This window comes from Nicotiana sylvestris, chromosome 8 (assembly GCF_000393655.2).
Source record: "Nicotiana sylvestris chromosome 8, ASM39365v2, whole genome shotgun sequence".
In the NCBI taxonomy this organism is placed as follows: domain Eukaryota; kingdom Viridiplantae; phylum Streptophyta; class Magnoliopsida; order Solanales; family Solanaceae; genus Nicotiana; species Nicotiana sylvestris.
This window is the reverse complement of record NC_091064.1, coordinates 135,027,942-135,045,892: the sequence shown is the minus strand read 5'-3', so window position 1 is coordinate 135,045,892 and position 17,951 is coordinate 135,027,942.

Here is a 17,951-nt window from a genome sequence, read left to right as displayed (position 1 = left end):
CATAATAACCCTTAATAGGCTATCCATCAAGACCAAACGGACCATTGGGGGTTATCATAGCACAATGCCTGCTTCTCATTTTTCCCTGTCTTTCATTGGCATCTGGGTATTTCTCAAGTCAAAATCCATGGAGAACTATCTGCAAATCTTCCATGATTATTTTATACTATCTCATTGGGTTCGGTTTTCTTTACACACTCGACTTCTAGAATCATTGTCTATGTCATTGTCATGTGCGGGGAGTTTTGCTACCCTTGGTATTCCACCTCCCTGGTGGATAGGAGTGTTATTTGTCTTTCTCCCCGAAGCATCATGTTAACCATTAGAACCCCTCTAACCAATACATGATTTCTTCCCAATATTATGATGTCCTAGCTATGTAGTTTCACTCGTGAAAGGTTGAGATTAGATGCCTTCAGATTTTGACACATATCATGCGCATATTGATTTTGAAGACAAGTTGTTCTATCTTTAATTCTCTCATATAGGATATTATCAGGATGGGTTTAAGCACTCAGGTTGAATGCTCTTGTTGATTAAATCCTCCAACTCGTGTAGGTTCACCGGTAAAAATACCTTTGCCAGGTGTTCTCCTTCGTTTCCTTCAGCGTTCGGGCAGTTGATGACTCTTTTACTCACTTTTCCTTCCAATTCCAGCAGATTGTATTCCAGATATTCCAACTTTTCACTAGCTTTGGCGTCCCTCTCTTTCTATTTATTGATTTGGTCATTTGATGGAAGACTCCTCCACCAGTCCAGCAAGAGTGAGGGTGTGCTAACCATACCGAAGCTGGGAACCTCGTTCTTCATATTTCTGCAAGACAAATAAGGTTAGGCCCTTACCCCCACCAGACTTGACTATTAATATCAACAATTAGCATGAAACATTTAGTTATCCAAATAAATACACAGAACGTGGTGATGTCCGTTTGGGTTAAGGGAAACCCGGTGGACTTTGGACAAGGCTATCTTAAAGGATCATTATGTGGACAAAATAACTGACCCGACTAGGTTTGACCATGATGCATGCACAATTCGAACATAGCAAGGTTTCTATGGGATTTTAGACTGGTACCCTTGAGCAGACAACTCAAGGGGGAGGGCACGGAACTGTCGACTGCACCGCTGATCAACTAGTTTTACTGCAAATATGCCTTTCCAAATTTAGGGGGTAATGATATAGGAAGAGCGCAACCACTTATTAAAAGTGTTGCTATAGTATTTGTTTGGCACGAGTGGAGTATGATGTTGAGCATGACGATGAAATAATTAAAAGCATGTTGTCACATATTTACACGTTAGGAAAGCGATAAATACATAAGTTTTATAATTTAAAGCTCCAATAAAGGAAACAAACAACGAAGACATGTCAGTTTTGCTTTTGAAAGAGAAATTAAATTAAGTGTTCAACTTCTTTTCATCCTCATTGGATTGTGGCATAGATTTCTTGTGTCAGTTAACGAAAGGAGTGTAATTCAACTTCATGTGTTTTGGAAACCCATATCGCATTCAAGGTGCCTGAATATTCTCATTCTTGATAAATGTATTTTCCCTACACTCCTGGAGCCGGCTGGGTCACGTGCTAGAATATTCCTCCTTAATGATTCTTATTGCCAAGGTACTAGTTACCCATACGTCTCATTTGTCTAATAATTGGTGTCGTCACAATGATTAACCATGTCAGTATTGTTAGTAGTAATCTTCATGTCTATTAGCATATAACCTCATGAAATACTCTGCTTAGCATATTAATGGATTCTTGAATAATTCTAGCCTGATCTTGAATTCTGTTGCTCCTCATTGTATTAAATCTATTGGGTATTAAAGGTAGAGAAAGTATCCCCGTGTGATCACATATATTCGATAGGTAATTTTATGGTAAGTTTATGATAGCACATCTTATAGTAATTGTTGAAGGTCATCAAAGGTTTAGCATGGGTGTTCGTATAGAGATTTAGAATTTAGGAGGGTGAACAGGTTATTCTCAATATCTTCTCCTGAAGTTGTTATGAGAGTTGATAATGAAGGTTGCATAAGTGTATTTCACATTAGGCTGCACTAGAGTATGGAGTTTCCCGATAGATGTTCCCCATATATTTTGTGTTTCACGTGTCTATTTCTAAGAAGGTGGTTGGATATCCTTTTTGTATCATTCCGGTGGAAATTATTGAAGGTGAAGTTAATGGATAGTTAGCTTATGTGAGGTATCTAGTTGTCCTCCTTGTTAAATAAGTTTGGAGGCTGGGGTTGTTTCCGTGAATGTGTATGGGAAAGCCTGTAAGTATTAAAAGCCACATTGAAGGCCGAGAGTGTTGTGGAAATAAGGTATTTTATTGATTGTATAGCAATAGGTTTTGACTTGAAATGTACTTTCTAGGTATTATGATTTAGAAATGTGCAGTTCATGTCCAGGTATCCTTATGATAATGTAGTGCTTGTAATGGTGAGATTAGTATTGCTGATATATACATTGTGGTGCTTTGTCTCGTTGTGGATATGTTGTTAGGATAGTTTTGGTGATTCTCTGGTAGGTGGATAGGCCTAGTTACAAAGGAGACTCTGCCGAAAATTCTGAAAGATTTAGGAGTTAGTCAAAATTTAGGGACTTGAGGTATGTTCGAAAAGAGATATATTAAGTTAAGAGTTTAGGGAAGACTCTACTCCTCATTCAAGGACGAATGATCCTAAGGGGGGGAGTGTAAGGCCCCGGAAAATTTTGCTAAGTAATTTAGGATTTTGTGGTGCCAGGTAGGCTAATTATAATATTTTATGTGCTATTAACATGAGGGGCATTAACTGGATTTGGTAATTAAGTGTATAAGTCTTATAATATGTAATGTGGGGTCTAATGAGAGGCCTAAGTTTAAGTCAAATTGAAAAATTTCACAATGGGCTAAAATTCCAAATGAGTTCGCACAAGTCCACACTTTAGACGAGTATATATATATATAAGGTTTATGTGGTGAAAAACATATCAAATGAAAGGTCTTCGAGTTTAGTTTCTAATGCTTCAAACCGTTCGTCATTTGGACATTCCTACACAAAGTTATGATCAAATTACCAAAGGATGGATTTGCGACCAATTTTGATTTCGCAAAACGACCATGCGCACTGCATATGCGTCTCATAATGAAGCAGTGTCAGTCAAAACATTATGCTATCGCATGTTGATTATGTTGCAGCATAATCGATTATACTGTTGATTATGCTATCACATAATGGTTATGCTATAAGAATTCTGCCCACATTTTGATTATGTTATAGCATAATTTCACGACAAATTTGACTTCGGGGGTCATTTTTGGAAATTTTCATATCCGAACCCACTTTGATAAATAAGCTTCGGGGCTTCATTTGGGATGATTTTATAGTAAATCTAGAGAGAGGTAATAGCTTTTTAGAGAGAGAAAGAGGGAACCTAGCCTCCTAATCATCAATCTTGCACAAACCATCCAGAATCAAGCATGCTATTCTTTAGGTCACTATCTTCTAGATTATTACCGCTAGAGATGTTGTTGGTGCATTGTAGTAAAGCTTAAATAAGGTATATATGGATAAAACCCCCTCTTCTTAGAAATCGAGCTCCCATGGTATCCATGCAAATATAGTAAGTCCGAAATTTGATTGATATAGTACTTGTTATTTCAATGGAATTGGTGTTGCAAGATATATGTGAAAGGTGTATCTCAATGTGTTCAATATGCTATTCTTGGTAAATTGAGGGTATGTGAAGAGTGTGAACTATGTGCTAAAATTCCAAGATTTCAGGTCAAGTATAAATTGAGATTATTATGCCAAACTATGTGAAATCCTCTATGTATAAAGATGTTAGAAATAAATCAAACGAATTTGGGAAATAGAGTGTGGACAACGTGCCGAGAACTTGAATTATAATTGTGCCTGGTTGTAAAGCCCCAGAAAAGTTTGTTTAGTAATTTAAGACTTTGTGGTGCCAAGGTAGGCTAAATATTTTATCTTGCGTACAAATGAGGATTAAGGATATTATGGATATCAATTAGATATATTAATAAGTGTATAAGTCATATTATAAGTGAATTGTGGTCTAAGGAGAGGCCTAAGTCTAAGCCAAGTTATAAAATTTCATAATAGACGAAAGTTGCAAATGATTGCGCACAAGACCTCACTTTGGACAATTATATATCCAGTAATATAAGGATTTGTGTGATCCAAAGTCTATCAAATACAAGGTCTTTGAGTCTTGTTTCCAACGCTTCAAACCGTTCGTCATTCGGACATTTCTACACAAAGTTATGACCAAATTACCAAAGCAGCGCAGAAATTTGAACTACCGCGGCGCCCCATGCGGCGCCCGCCGCGCCGCGCCAGTAGTAATTCCAGTACGGTCCGAAATTTCATTTCCAGACACATTTTGCACATACGCCTCGTGCCCCGCGATGCCCCACGCGGCGCGGCAGTACAAAAAAAACGGGTTTTTAAGACCCGAACCCCATTTCATTTAACTCGATTGAGGTTTATTTTTGGGGAAATTTCTGGTATTCTAGAGTGAAGGGAGAGCAATTCTAGAGAGAGGAAAGGGGAAAACTAAAGATTTCCCTACTCTTCCTTGAATCACACCTTGAAATCACATCAAAGGATTGCTAAAGCTTCAAAGAGGTAATAATTTCTTTTTCCCAATTCTTCAACTTTGAAATCTAACTAGAAATGGGTAATTAGTAAGATGATTCTTGGATGTGAGAGTATTAATTATTCATGCATGTACGAATTAGGTTTGTGGGAAGATTGTTGAATATAAACAAGTAAAGATTGGGTTGGGAAATGAAGGGGATCTTGTAAAAGAGATTTGAAATCAAGATGCACAACTAGTAATTGATAAAATTCTCAAATGAGCTAGAATTATGAATATCTTCCTAATTTGTGTTCAAATTTTGTTATGTCTTAAAATAGATTGAAGTTGCTAGAATTTCCAGAATATCGTAGTAATTAAAGGAAAGATCAAGAAAGCTATGTATGGCTAACTTTGACCTTTGTAAAGTCACTTTGTTTGGTGTACGAATATTTGGTATGTGATATCTACATGGATTATTTGTGGAATTATTGTGATTGGTATGATTTAATTGATCGTGGTTGAGTCTCCCGATATAATGGTCTACGTAATTGGCAATAAATTAAATGTGTGATTGTGAATGTGTTATGTGGTAAGAGTTGAGAAACAAATGATGGAAGGAAATCGTAAATGATGCAGTTGGAACAACTGTGGTAAGAACATATATGGCTTGTATTGGCAATTATCGCGGTGACATAAAATGCATATGAGTTGTTGAACATGATGGAAATAGTATTGATGGCTATAGAAATTCTTTGAGAATTATTGTTGTTGTTCTTTGTGAATTGTTGTTGTTGTTGTTGTTGTTGTGTGTTGTTTGTGAAATGTGATTGTTCGGTGGGATCGGGTTGCGCGCCACAACACGAAGTAATAAGGTGTGGGTTGTGGTGATAAGAGTGGCCGAGGTAATAAAGGTGGAAAAGTGATCGAAATCACTATTGAAATGAAAATATAAGAAAGTTATGAAATCATTGATGTGAAAAAGTTGAAGGGGAAATGGAGAGATTGTAACTTGTTTGGCTTGATGGTTTTCTTTCATATGTATTTGATTGTTGGTTCCATGACTACTTGTTACTTGTGTATGGTTTGAGTTTACTTAGGGCAAGTTTGTTCATACATACCAGTACAATTCAAATGTGCTGACGTCCCTTTTGTCGGGGGCGCTACATTCGTAGGTGGATCCATATCAGGTACTCTAGTCCACCGACCGTACCTCCCATTCACTTTCCGCTAGAAGCATTGGTGAGCCCTTTTCCTCCCAGGGCCTTGTGTGGCTCATGCCGCTTTTTATTTCAGAGTCTTGTTTTGGTTTTTGGTGTAAGGTATAGCCGGAGCCTTGTTACCGGCAAGTATTGTATCACTCTTTTGTATCCCTAGAGGCTCCGTAGACAGGAAATGTGGGTTATGTACTTATGTATTTTGGGCAGTATAACTTGTAAACCACGCTAAGTAACTATGTATGCTATGTAAATCTCGTAAGAATGTGTTTAAATTTATAAATGGCTATTTCACTTGGTTAATGGGAAATGGAAAAGCGGGGTAACACGTGGAATAGGAAAGGCACCCAGGTCTGCTTGGCTGGGGCTGCCCAGTCGAGCGCCGGTCGCGCCCCTCGGTTTTGGGGCGTGACACTGGTGATGCCTATGACATGAAAAAATATGAAACAAATTATGAAATGTGCCTCGACTATACTTTCCATAAATGACTTCAATAATAAAGTTCCCGAAAGGCTTTGTACCTAATTTATGCCCATAAGTGTCTGTTCGAGATAATGTTTTGCCCTATAAGTACATCCAATGTGATCCGAGTTGTTATATACTTCGAATAATTAGTATATTGTCGCGATTGGAAAAGAGTAATTCATGAATAATTAGTTTAATTGCTTGTTTATGCCTTTGATGTGTGTTTCTATTGTTGTTTGGTGTGTCCCCTCCTTTTTGGAAGAATACTTTGTGTTTAATGTTCCATTGCTAATAAACTTGAGGTGTATGATTTTTGAAATATTGTATATGCCCACGATTCATGATTCCTCTCATGTGTACTTGACATCTTGGATTGAATGGCTTGTTGTTGAAATTGATATTGATGTGTGTTTACCGTGAAAATGATAACAATAATCAAATTTTTAAATGGGATTCTAAAAATACGTGATCTATTCCCGAGCTAGTTGTTAGAGTCGTTGATTCTAATAACGTGAAGCTTAACGATGAAATGCGAGCTAAAACAAGACAGTAATCAAATCGAAGGGGCCTGTTGCCCAGATGCAAAGCCGGTCGATAAGGACCTCGGGGTCGGGACTTGAATCGAGCTCGAGATATCGGGGGCAACCGGGAATAGGATAAGAATTAAGGATATGATCAAGCAAGCCTCTTTACGGCCAAAGTTGCGCAATATACCATGAAATAAGTAAGAAGACAATAGATGTTAAAGCGGCCTCGAGCCAGTGAGAACGAACAAAATATGAGAAAGAGAGAGAGATATTATTGTTTTAGTGGAGAAATGGAGCAACATCAGCCCTTTACAAAGTGGTATGGGTTCCCCTTATATAGGCGAGGGAACACGGTATGGTACAAATATTTGGAGATTAAACACAAAGTACGGAGATGGGATGGTTTGACGTGATGCCTCAACATAGGCTCTTGATAAGCCGGGCCTGTCAGACGTAGCCATGTGCCTTGCGGGCTTCCTCTTTTGTACTGGCTTCGGTATTCATTTCCTCCAAGTCGGGCTCTGACGAGCCCCGTGGTCGGGAACTTGGTCGCGGTCTCCCGCCCTCGGGGTCCCGAGGCATGCTTCCGAAATGTCCTGAAAGCGAGAAATCAAGTCTTTTGATTTCAAGTCATTGTCGGCGATGTTTCGAGCACCTCGTAAGGTTCATAGCTTGTAGGTCGTGTATATCGATGCTCTTACGGTTTGGAGCCGACGTGGTCGGAGCTCGTTTTTGCCTGTCGAAGGAAGCCTGTTTTAACCGGTTCTTTCCGAAGTATATTCGAAGTAGTGGCTTACAATTTTTAGCGACAGTCGGGCGTCCCCGAGTCACGTTATTTTGGATGTATCAGCCGTTTTGGTCGTAGTCATGTGCGTTTGGCCGTAGCCATTTTTAATCCCAAGTGATGGTTTAGGCGTCTACACCGAGGGTATGCCCTTTAGGGATTCTTACAAATGTGATGTATAGCCTAAACTTCGGGGTTTTCATGCCTGTTGAGGTCTTACAGTTTGTCATGCCTATTGAGGTCTTACAATTTGTCATGCCTATTGAGGTTTTACAGTTTGTCATGCCTATTGAGGTTTTACAATTCATATGATCTAGAATAGATCTGGTTATGCCGAGTCTGCGCGCTAGGGGTCTTACAGTTTCGGATTTTCCAGTGCCCAGTGATTGACAACAGTCTCTTAGTCATCAAGTTTGTTTAAGCTTGAAGACCGCTTCTCGTGAATTCGAAGTTGCATTGTGAGGGCTTTGTGAGACCGGGGTTCCGACCCTGGGCCCATGTGAGCGTCGAACCGTTTAAGTCTCCGAGTATCTTGGGACATATTCAGCAGAGAGGCCTTTGCTACGAATATGCCAAAATAACCTTTTTCGAAGTATGAAATGCTAAAAAGATATTCTTTATTGCTTGGCGTAAATATAGGTTGTAAATACATGTCGTCTCGTTGCTGTGAGCTCGGCCTGCATGGGTGCGGCTCCTCCAATCCGTTTACATGATTTCGTTTTGAAACTTAGCCTACCATTTATTGGCCCTTCCAAGGGGACGATGTCCTTAAGAGAAGGCCATCGCACGTCGTCTGACTGTAGAAAAAATGCTCGCGATTTCGTTGGATCCTCTTCTGGGGGATGTGCTGCTCTGTTAATAATGTTCCTGGCGGGACCCTCTTTAGGTTGGAAGTCCGGTCGAGGGAAGAGAGCATGGCGGGCACCGCAGAGGCCTCGAATCTCCAAGTGGAGTTAGAACTTATGAATGCCTCGGCGGACAGCCTACATATAGGTTAGCAAAATAAAAGAAACAACAAGGGAGCGGAGTAGTTCTTCCCTGCTGCGGGATGTGTAGGTGACGTTTCAAGGTCTGGTATGTTTCTGCCATTCCGAGGCACAAGCCCTTAATACAGCCTTCTGTTGTGTTCAACCAGGCCTGGCCGAAGATGGGGTTCTACTCACGCTTTGATCCCTTCGAGGGCGGAGGCATTGATGCCGGCGATAGGTCATATGGTGAGGGATTTCCTCTCGTTGCGTGTAGCTCCTTGTCGAATACTTTAGTCCCACCTCTGTCGTGGAGTTTCATCCCTTTGGCGGAGTGTGGTTGAAGTCGCCTCCAGGCAGTGTTCCCGTTGTCATTTGAATGAAATATCAATGTTTCGTAGGCTCGACGTTCTAGCCCGAGCTCAAGCGGTCTGTATAGAGGGAGCGGTCTTCCTAATTGTTGTGGCAATCGGCATCTGGAATCCATCAAAGATTTGAGGTATGGGAGTGATTTAGTTCGTTAGTCCGAACCGCCCCATTAGCTTTGGCCTGACATCGTCGGTATAATTGATCAAACCATCTGCACTCATGGACACATGTTTTATTTGAAATAGGTCAAATGAGGGAGGGGTTACCAACTGTGTTAATACGAGGCTGAGGCGAAGTCTCGGTGTCCCTTTCCTTCGATGCAAGGGTTTCCTTTAGGTATATTCCCCGGAACCGTCATTCCCTAGCGATGAGCCTTTCACTCTGCATTTTATGGATTTTTGAAGGGTGCCGCCGCCCTTTTACTATCGTGGCAATACGCTGTGGCTTGTTAGCTTCATTTTTCCCGATCTCCTTTATCCCTTGGAGCTGGATCCGAGCCTGACCGCTTGATGATACTTGGTGGCGATGTCCATTGAATAGCACAGTTGTCGTTCTTTTGAGCCGGTGACCGCGCGCGCCCTGCGGTTCCTGTGTTGGGGCATAGTTCCCTTGAAGGGGTCTTGGTCGAATAGGTCTGAGCCGCCTGGCGTTCCCGGTTTCGCTTATGGTGATCACGATGTTTGGTATAGCAATGCTTAAATCGTACTCGGCTGGGCGGGGTTTCCCTGCTAGCTGTGCCTTATTGAATCTTGTTCCATTGGAGGTTCCTCGAGGGTGCTATCCTCGGGATATTTCCCTATTGTTGCGAGGTAGGTTGCATCTCGAGTCGTTCCTTCCATTCTCAGAACATGGATGATACCTCCATCTGTTTGGCATCAGTTTCTTTGTTGGGAGTCTGCTTGGATATACTGAACCCGAAGAGGTTCCCAAACGGTAGTCCACGGCCCCGATTCATGGCCGGTGCCGGATTTGGGCATCCAACTAGACCTCGCTGAGTATCTAATCAGGCTTCACTTGAAATGTCCTGGAGTCATCGTGCATGCTTTGTTAAGGCCTCTGGTAAAGGCCTGTGTTGCCCGATAGTCAGAAACCGGGAGCGATCTCATTCGTCCTATCAGGGAATGGGGTGCGGCTTACCGCGGTATTTCATTTCTTCTTCGTTTGGCCTTAGGTGTATCGGGACCTCTCGATACTGCTTTGATGGCGTCAGCACGTGCTTCCATGGAGGACCACGCTGGTATGGTAAGCAAGTATGTGAGGTCAGGTTCCAGGCGGTGGCGCTGCGTCATGGTTTCTTTTGAGAGAGTTTCTTCGAACTTCCTCAAGGAGACGTTCTCGAACTCATTATCTTGGAGGTCCCTTTGAATGAGATTGCATAAGTGGTGGTGCACCCGTAGGGATCTGAGGTCCTGTCGTCGCTAGGGGGTTTCGGCGTTCCAGATTTTTGTGAAGCGAGTTACGGGACTGTTTCCTCGGGAGACAGTTGCTGTAAGAGCTTCCACGAACCTAATTCGATCCTTTCGAATAGATTCCCAAGCATCCTCACTGTGGTGTGGTCGGTTACCGATCTGTCGTTACTTGATCTCTCGGGTACTAACTCGGCGTAAGGAGGTTTCTCCGGCGCTATTGCATTGGGAGTCTCTAGGAGACTTTGCACCTACGATAGCCAATTGTCGTTCCTGTAACATTTCAAAAATAACATGAAGATTAACTTCCTGTTCTACCCGGGCCGGGGTTTTTTCAGCTCCATGTCGGTCAATGCGTTGTATGCTGTTATCGGTGCGCGAGGCATCATCGACCTGTTGCACGCCTTGCAAGCCCGCGTCCGCTTGAATCGATCCAAATGTGTTATTAGGGACTCCCGGTGTCGCGCCAACCTCTGGAGCAGCCATACTGTTTTAACCTTAAATCAAAAGATCTTGGGCAAGAAAAAGTGTGAAAGATAAAGTGCGTTTGTGTGACGAAAATACCAAGAAAATAATCACTATTATTTTTAGCCCCACGGTGGGCGCCAAACTGTTTACTGTGAAAATGGTAACACCAATTAAATTTGTGAATGGGATTCTAAAAATACGTGATCTTATCCCGAGCTAGTTGTTAGAGTCGTTGATGCTAAGAACGTGAAGCTTAACGATGAAATGCGAGCTAAAACAAGACAGTAATCAAACCAAAGGGGCCTGTTGGCTAGATGCAAAGCCGGTCGATCAGGACCTTGGGATCGGGACTCGAATCAAGCTCGAGCTATCGGGGGCAACCAGGAATGGGATAACAATCAAGGATACGATCAATCAAGGCTCTTTACGGCCAAAGTTGAGCAATATACCATGAAATAAGTAAGAAGACAATAGATGTTAAAGCGGCCTCGAGCAAGTGAGAACGAACAAAATAGAAGAAAGAGAGAGAGAGAGAGAGATTATTGCTTTAGTGGTGAAATGGAGCAACATCAGCCCTTTACAATGTGGTATGGGTTCCCCTTATATAGGTGAGGGAACACGGTATGCTACAAATATGTGGAGATTAAATACAAAGTACTGAGATGGGATGGTTTGACGTGATGCCTCAGCATAGGCTCTGGATAGGCCAAGACTGTCAGACATAGCCATGTGCCTTGGGGGCTTCCCCCTCCATCCTGGCTTCAGTCTTCGTTTCCTCTAATTCGGGCTCCGATGAGACCCGAGGTCGGGAACTTGGTTACGGCCTCCCGCTCTCAGGGTCCCGAGGCATGCTTCCGAAATGTCCCGACAACGAGAAATCAATTCTTCTGATTTCACCGCATACAATGTGAAATATGGGGGAAAAGAGCTCGAATTATGAAATGTGACCTAGTGCCAAGTATGATGTGATAATTGTATCCCCATGTGCCAATGAACTAATATATGTGAAACAAAAATTGAAGTGACATGATTAATAGAAAAGGGTAACGTTTTGGTAAGATGGCTTAGCTGATCGGCCAGTGATCGGACGCCATGCTACACACAAGGTGGTATTGTGATGATATTGAAACCGGAAAGTGAGAATGAAATTGTGATTTGAGGTATACGTCTCAAATGAGACGGCTTAGCCAATCGGGCCGAGATTATACTCTACGCTAGTAGGCGGTGGTATTGTGAATGATGGTGCAACAATATTAAATGTCCCAAACTAAAGTTATGGAGATTATGTGAAAGCTATTTGATTCCTGTTATTTGATGAGGTTGTGATTGTTTAAAGCTTTTGTTGAGTCTCTGTGATTTCTTTGTTCTTGTATGATAGTTCCTTCTATTGAGATGATGTTTATGATTTCATTGTTCTTGTATGATAGTTCTTTCTATTGAGATGGTGTTTATGATTTCATTGTTCTTGTATGATAGTTCCTTCTCTTGAGATGGTGTTTATGATTTCACCGTTCTTGTATGATAGTTCCTTCTATTGAGATGGTGTTTATGGTTTCTTTGTTCTTGTATGATAGTTTCTTTGTTCTTGTATGATAGTTTCGTTGTTCTTGTATGATAGTTCTTTCTAATGAGATGGTGTTTAGTTATACATACTAGGGCTATTCAATGGAACTAACGTCCCTTTTGCCGGGGGCGCTACACCTTTAAATGGATGTAGGTGGTTCCAAAGCAGGCAGTGTTGGTCGCAGCTGGTGACACATCTTCCTTTCAGCTGTCTTGGTAAGCCTCGCTTCATTTTGGGGTCCTGTACCATTATTTATCATGTATTTTGTATTTTGAGGTATAGCCGGAGCCTTGTTGCCGACATTTCCATATTACTCTTCAGTAGTATTTAGAGGCTCCGTAGACAGGTTGTGGGTGGAGTTTGATAATGGGGAATTGAATTAGAAATATTGATATTTGGCCAAGATGCATAAAACTTGTAATATTTTGAAGATTATGAATGAAGTTACTGATGGAAATGAAATGGAAGTCGTTAATGATATATTTACAAGGTATGATTAATGGAGTTCATCTCGTCTTTATTTATGAATTAGTTTGGGTAGAATGAAACATAACTGGCTTGCTCAGTCGGGTTTACTCGGCTGAGTGTCGGTCGTGCTCCTCGATTTTTGGGGTGTGACAGACAAAATGTATGGTCTATGTGTTATAAATGTTACGACTTTAAGTCAAGTTTGAATAAAGGTTATCATGCCAAGTTATGTGAAAAATCTCTATATGTCTAAAACTCTTAATTGCTCACATGTGTATCTAAAGTCTTAAATTGAAAAGTCTTGTTGTTGATAATAATGATGATGTGTGAAAATGAAAAGGGAACATGTATGAAATATGGCTAATTGACAAGAATGATACTATAATCGTGGCCACTAGTGCGGATGAATTGAAAAGATGTGAAAGAAGTATGAAGTGACATGATTGATAGAGAAGGGTAATATCTTGGATGAGACAGCCTAGACGATCAGGCCGTGATCAGATGTCATGCCGCACACATGGTGGTTATTGTGCTTGAAATTGTAATTGAAATTGTTATTGTGGATGGTAAATGAGGCATCCTAGCCGATCGAGCCATGATAGGACTCGGTGTAAAAGTATGGTGGTATTATGAATGATGGCATATCGGCACTAAAGGTCTCCTAACCTAAAGGCATGGAAATTTACTTTAAAACATATGTGATTACTTAACTTGATGTTTGTATTGTTCGAGGATCCTATTTATTTCATGATTGTTCCTCCTTGTATTATTATTCATTCTATTGAGATGGTGTTTAGTTATACATACTACTATTATTCGACAGTACTAACGTCCCTTTTACCATGGGCGCTGCATCTTTTATGGATGCAGGTAGATCCACAGAAGGTAGTATTGAGTAGTAATAGAAGTTCAACCACCTTCTAGTAGACTTGGCGATACCACTTCATTCCGGGGTTATATATCCTTTGTTCATTACATTTCTCAAGTTTTGAGGAATAGACGGAGCCTTGTTGCCGGCACTACTGCTGTACTATTTGTAATTATTAGAGGCTCCGTAGACATAGTATGGGTTGTATATGGGTGTTGAGAATGTCGAACGAGTTATGTTTTATTTGAATCATTTATTCCACTTTATACTATGAAAATGCATGTATTTTGAGACTTTAAAATGAAGTAAATAATGGAAATGATTTGGTATTGTATACATGATCCTTGTATTTCTTAATTAATGAGAATATGTCTTCTATTTATTTATGAGTGAGTTTGGGTAGAATGAATCTAATAGACTTTCTCAACCGGGTTCACTCGGTTGGGCGCCGGTCGCACTCCCCGAGTTTAGGGTGTGACAAACTTGGTATCATAGCTTAAGGTTTTAAAGTGTCCTAGATGTCTTAGAGTTGTGTTTAGTAGAGTCCTCCTTATCGGTGTGTTGTCAACCACATCTATAAGGTGGATGCTACTTGGACAACTAGGAATTATACCCTTCTTTGATGTTCTATTATCGTGTGATAGAGCTGAATATGAGAATGTTCCATATTTAGCTCGTGCATTGTTCTAACTTTCAGTACATTGATCATAGGAAGAAGGAAAGACACGGAAAAGGAGCTAATGCCGCCCAAGGAGTTGTAGTTGATTCTTTACTTGACGATGCAGGTGAGTACCCGAAGGGTGAGGATATTCCCCCAACTACTACATTGCCTGATTTCACTACACTGGACCAAACTACACCAGTTCCTGCACCTACTGAAGGTGCAATGATACCTCCAGCTGATATTCCGGTTCTACCTCCAGCCCTATTTTTTGGTCTCGATGTTTCTGATAGGGGCCTTAAGGGAGCAACACAGATGCTAGCTCAGATAGTGGCCTCCCAAGCCCAAAGATCAAATGTTGCACCCACTTCTTATAGCCAGATAGGGGATTCTACTAGCTCCAGGGTAAACAGGTTCCTTCAGTTAGATCCTCCAGTGTTCGCAAGTACTAATCCCAAGGAGGACCCTCAAGATTTCATCGATGAGATGCACAATACTCTCCGAGTTATGCATGCTACTGAGACATAGGGAGTGGTGTTGGTCGCCTACCGCCTACTGCCTGAAAGGGCTGGCCTATTCTTGGTTTGAGTTTTGGGAGGACTCCCGTGAGGAAGAGAGCCCTTCAGCGAGGTGGAACAAGTTTGTTGATACCTTCATGGATCATTTCATGCATGCCAAGACAAAGCCAGTCTGTGCCGCTGAGTTTGAGAACCTAAAGCAAGGTGGCAAGAGTGTGTGGGAGTACCACTTGGAGTTTGTGTTCCTGTCCAAGTATGCTATTTACATGTTGCCAACTATTGAGGCTAGAGTGCACCCATTTGTGCAGGGCCTTATCCCTTTGGTTATCAATGCGGCCGATATGGCTACCTTGAATTCTAACATAAACTATAGGAAGATTATAGAATTTGCTCAAGCTATAAATAACCATAAGTTGAAGAACTAAATGAAGGGAGGGGGTAGCAGTAAGGCCCGGTCCGCGAGTAACGTTGGAGATTCATTTTGTGGTGGTAGGTCAGTATTCAGGGGATGGTCACCAGGACCCTCCGAGTCTTTTTCTTAGTCTTCATCTAGTACATCGTCATTAGGGCCCAATCAGCAGTGGAGTCATTTTAGGCCTAGTCAGGGCAACAGGGGACCCCACCAGTAGGGTCGGCCAGGAGGGATATTCCAATAACAACGGAGGCCCCCATGCCCCAGGTGTTGGAAGATGAACATGGGGATCTGCTACATGGACCTACCCATATGCTACGGGTGCGGACTGAGAGGTCATATTTAGAGAGAATGTCGTTCGTCCTGCTAGGGTGCGGGTAGGGGCACAACACAACCATCTAGTTCTGTTGCTGCTACATCCTCAGTACCTCACCAGCTCGAGGCACTCCAGCATCCGCAGGGCGTGGTACAGCTAGGGACGGTGCACAGAGTTTGGGAGGACCCAGCCATTTCTATGCTATGAGTGGTCGCAAGAGTATAAAGACTTCTCGAGATGTTGTCACAGGTATATTGACCGTCCAATCTCATGAGGTGTATGCTCTTATTGATCCCGATTCTACTTTGTAATATGTCACTCCTTATGTTGATATGGAATTTGGGATAGAATCGGAACAACTCTATGAGCTGTTCTCTATATCTAATGTAGTTGGTGAGTCTATTCTGATCGCGCAGGTTTATAGGCATTGTGTTTTCATGGTGCATTGTCGGGAAACCATAGCCGATCTCATTGTATTAGGGATGGTTTATTTTTATGAATTAATAGGAATAGATTGGCTTTATTCATGTTTCGCCTAGGTTGATTACCGAACTAGAACTGTGAGGTTTGAATTTCCAAATGAACTAGTGGTTGAATAGAAGGGGGATAATGTGGTGCCAAAAGGTAGGTTTATTTCTTACCTTAAGGATACGAAGATAATTTACAAGGGGTGTTGTTTACCTCGAAAATGGTAATAAAAACTAGATTTGATTTTGTGGTTCTAAAAATATGTGATTTATTTTTATGCTAGTTATTAGGTAGTAGATGCTAAGTGAGAGAGTAAAAAATAAGATAAGAATTTGAAGGCAGTGTGTTTAAGCTAACCGAGCTATTGGGAATTGGGGCCTCGAGCCTAGTGATGCGGGGCCTCGAGGTCGAACTAAGTGTAAAGCTACGGACAGCCGATGAAGGACTAACAGTTTTGAGAGCTTTGATGAGAGCTCTTCATGGTCAATAATGAGCAATACATGAAGAACAATTAATGAAACACAATAAAGTAAGCAATAAAAGTAATGGAATCAAGAGAGAATATGTTTAAGTTAGAGAGTAGAGAATGTTCTTGTATTGAATGTTGTGTGTCCCTTACAAAATGACAAGGGTCCTCTTTATATACCAGGGGGAACCCCAATATAGTACAAATGCATTTATTACGAAGATATATGGCTGGTACATCCATTTAGTGCCACGGTATGGGCTTGAACTAGCCTTCTAGAGTTGATCAACTTTAATCACGTGCCTTGGGAATCTCCCACACGTTAATCATAGCCTCTGATTTACTCTTCCCCGGGGTGAAGCATATGGAACCCTCGGGGTCAGGACTCGAACCATGCCTCGAGCCTCCCGAAACGGGCTGTGGGATATCATAATGATCATAAAATCGGGCTCTCTGATTTTAGCCGTGTACAGAGAGTCCCCGCGTTTCTTATAATGAAAATGACAAGAAATGGATTTGAGTTCTTACCTCTTCGATACTAGCCCTGTTACATCAGCCTATCAGAGCATTAAATGCCATGAATCAAAAACTGCCCGGGGTCGCTATCAACACGACTACCGAGAAGCCCATGAACCGTATTGGTTCAACCTTTCCATTTCCCAAACGTTGCCCATGTGACTTATATAAATACCTCAATCATTTTGCCATTCATACTTTACAACACCTTCAAGATTTTATAACAAAGTTCACCACCTTCTGCATTGTTCCCCTTTCAGTGCTTGCTTCTTCACTTTCCTCCCTAGAAACCCCTCTTTTTCATAGTCATGACCAGAACCTCTAGAACGGTACCTCAGAAGGACGGCACCGCCTCCTCGTCACGCCCGTCAAAGGGTAAACCCAAAGTACCCCCAACTGTCGAGCAATGCACCCCTACCAAATTCGATACTGTATCCGATTTTTCCGTTGAAACCCCCCCTGCCACACCAGGACGATATGAGCACGTATCTCGGTATATCAATGTGGTAACCAATACGAACAGAGTAAAAGAAGACTACCGATGGGGGGAGGCATCATTAGTAGAAATCCCCAATTCTAGGAATGGAAGGATATGGCTGTCAGCGCCAACAAACGACTAGGGTATTTGGAGCGGGGTCTACTGGAGCTAGAAGGAAAGTTCCTCAAGAGGATTGAAGATTGTCGGAACGCTGAAGGGAATGCAAGAGGACATTTGGCCCAAGCTTATCTGCTGCTAGGACTGCGCGAGATGGTGAAGCTGTTCGAGGGGGATAAAGATGCCAAATCTGGGGAAGGTCCTTCTGTGACCAAGTAGTTAGGAGTCTTTTATTTTGCTTTTAGTGATGTAATAAGGCCAATAGCCACTAGTGACATTTTATTTTCCTAGCATCGTTGTGAATTCGTCTTAT